Source organism: Ambystoma mexicanum, chromosome 13 (genome assembly GCF_040938575.1).
Source record: "Ambystoma mexicanum isolate Mex_15411 chromosome 13, UKY_AmexF1_1, whole genome shotgun sequence".
Lineage (NCBI taxonomy): Eukaryota > Metazoa > Chordata > Amphibia > Caudata > Ambystomatidae > Ambystoma > Ambystoma mexicanum.
Genome location: NC_090938.1, coordinates 64,371,250 through 64,374,318, shown reverse-complemented (window position 1 = coordinate 64,374,318; position 3,069 = coordinate 64,371,250). Strand labels below are relative to the sequence as shown.

The 3,069-nt window shown below is 40.9% G+C and overlaps 1 non-coding gene across 1 annotated transcript; it reads left to right on the top strand.

Annotated features, from left to right (window-relative positions):
* Positions 1-1,862: 1,862 nt before the first annotated feature.
* Positions 1,863-1,929, top strand: LOC138522201 (small Cajal body-specific RNA ncR26). The gene has a single exon (XR_011283294.1). It is a non-coding gene; the product is annotated as a small Cajal body-specific RNA ncR26 (non-coding RNA).
* Positions 1,930-3,069: the final 1,140 nt, after the last annotated feature.

Sequence of the window (3,069 nt, the reverse complement as noted above, 5' to 3'; positions counted from 1 at the left end):
GAACTTCTGTGTTCTCCAGACCTGCTGGCTCTGAAAGCATTGACTTCAATAAAAAGTCACTCTTGGCTGGAGCACGACTAATATGTGTTGAAATTGGGGCACCCACTTCAAAGAGCAAGCTTCCAGCACAAAGAAGACTGATGAAAAAAAGAAAAATCGGGGCACAGGCTGTTCCATTGAAAACAAATGGCCGGAACACAGGAGTCAGGGTCATTTGTACCACATGAAGATTCACAATTAATTTAAAAGGATTATTATCATTTAGGCCCTTTTCTCAGCAACCATAAGCAGATTGATTTCATTTGTGTGCATTTTTTTAATGTAATTTCCAGGCGATTTTTGGTGACAAAATTCATCCGCATGTGACTCATGGACCTGTAATAGCTATCTAAGATGTGTTTCTGGCTGATCTGAACATGTTCCAAATGTGAGAGTTGGTGAGAGGGTGGAAAATGAAATTAGGGATATAATGGGCTTAATAACTTACATATTCACAACTGCTGTGCTTTTTATGGAAAGAGCAGAAAGATGCCACATGGCCGTGCCACATGATACAGATTTGGTGGTCAGCTTATCTAATTTCCCACGATTAGCTGAAACCGAAAATGTGTTTAGTATGGCAGTTGCTAGTAAAATTCTGAAGTAGTGGTACATATCTAGTTTTTGCCAAAAAGTTGAAAGGAGAACAAAGGGCAATGGCAAATGGAAATTGCCATATGTTGCTCGAGACCCTAAACCAATCCTGACTTGGAGTCTCGGTTTGGGAGGAGAGAGAAGGGTAACTGTCCAATCCTAGTGGCAGGAATTATTGCAGGGTACTTCCCCAAGATTGTAAAATTGGTGGTGTCATCGCTGCTATATAATGGGGACTGCACTAGGACAATGGGCACACAGAAAAAGTAGAAAGACAGGAACAGACAGACAAGAGACAGACCATCAGGAAGGCTGAAACTGACCATATGACCGCTGTAAGGAGACACTCGAGGAGATTGCTGAGAGCACATCTGAGTGGAGCTGTCTATTCCTAGGAAGGCCTCGAAGCTGACTGGGTCCTATGGTGGAGAGCTGGAGGCCATCTTTGAGAGTGGAGCGACCAGACCCCTGCCCTATCTTTCCAGAGGGTCCTGAGATACAGCTGTCTTTCTGAACCTTAAACAGAGGCTTGCTATGTAAATAGAACCGAGCACTGGGAAACCAAAAGGCGGGTGAGCCTGCTTGCCCTGAATCCCTTCCCTTTATTGTGGGCAGAGGGGCAAAACTGTGCGGATCCTTAGCCTATTTAACCAACAATATTCATTTAATTAATTCCCCATTTAGCAGAGCACTACAGGGTGAATTTTGCTAACATTCTAAATTAACAAAGCTCACTTCCCAGTGTGCGCTGAAAGCTATGGCCTATACATTAATTGGGTGATCTTCATTGTCCAGCTGACCACGATTTCTTTAAGGAAGAGGGGTTTCTTTGTTCTTAAATCAGTCCAACCCTTTTACCCAGCTTCCCCAACACAGGCCTATCAGTAAGGGGGGGTCTGAAACCAAAATTCCCAAAATCATTCCAATTTTTCGGTCTGACTTTCCAACATAGACCAAAGCAAGGGGGGTATGAAAAACAAAACGCTAAATCACCCTGTGTTTATTTTAAACTACAAGTGTGGGCAAAATCATAATTGTCATATATATTTGAACCAGTCTTGAATTCCTACTGCTAGCCTTTTAAGCCGTCAGGAAAATTAAAATCGCACACCATCACATGATAACTGCCTTTGTGACTGATCAGTGCAATTATCTCGTGAATTGAAATTTGCAAAAAGGGATGAATTGTAATTGTGTTCTTTTTAACTCATTTTGTTATTTATTCATGCTGAGAGAACTTGATTGTGTTGTGCCACGGATAAAGTGTTTTTTGACTTTTGAGTGCTAATTTTTGTTACCTTTAATTTAAATATTTTAAATAAATACTAAATTGTGTTACCTTTAATTTAAATAAATACCCATATATTTCCCGTACACCGGCCTGGTTCTTGGCTCATTGTTAGCTCAGGGCATGATATGTGTCTGAGATGGGGCTAAAAAAATAATCTGTTAAACAGTTTGTTGCACAACTACTAAAGTGGGGAGGACAGAAACTCTCTGTGTTGAGGGCGGATTCTCAATAAACCGTTACACATCACTGGCCATACTACACTGGTCTCATCATTTCTCCTGTGCGACTCTAACCTATTGCTTCTTCTTCTTGTGCCTCCACTTTGTGCCCCCACTTTGTGTTTCCTTTCTTCTTCCTCTTCCTTTGTCTGTAGTTTTCCACATTTATTTTTTGTCATATAAAAAGATTATTCACAACCAGTATTTTTCTGTTTATTCTAATTTTAAAAAATGCTTTTACTAAAGCTCACTTGCAGGCGCATAGGGAAGACATCCTCGCTCAATTTTTTTCCATAACAACAAACGGTGCTCCTGGGACTTCTGCTGCTTGAAAATATATGCTGTCAGAAATATGAAGAACTTTAATGCCTTTTTTACACAACTTGTACACTCTCCAAGCTGCCAATCTGCAATGTGATTGGCCTGCGATGTATGAGTGACATCATAGAGAACCAGACAGAAAGACGTGTTTTTCCATTTTTTCCCATGTATATAAATGAATACAGACCGAAAGCAGATTGATTTCCATCTTTATTTATGTGTAAAAATCAGTAAAAACAGAAAACTGGAAGCCTTATTTATAACATAACAAAACACAACCTGCAGAAAAGCATTAAACATCTACTGCTTCTTAGGTGATTTTGTTTACCATAACTGCCCCCCCCCCACTCGACCCAACACACACACACACAGTGCTGCTTTTGGAGAGACTGTGGAAGGAAGGCACATTTATTCAAAAGAGGGGCCTGGAGAAGACCTCCACCTGCGAACACCCTCCGTCCTTCCCGTCGGAACGTGTTGTTCCTCCGCGAAAGCTGATTTGTATGAAATGTTATTACCCAACACAGCCTAATCTTTCAACAATAATTCATACACTGGAGATTACAGTTTTGGAAGGGTGCCAGCTCACTTTGCAATCCCATTTAT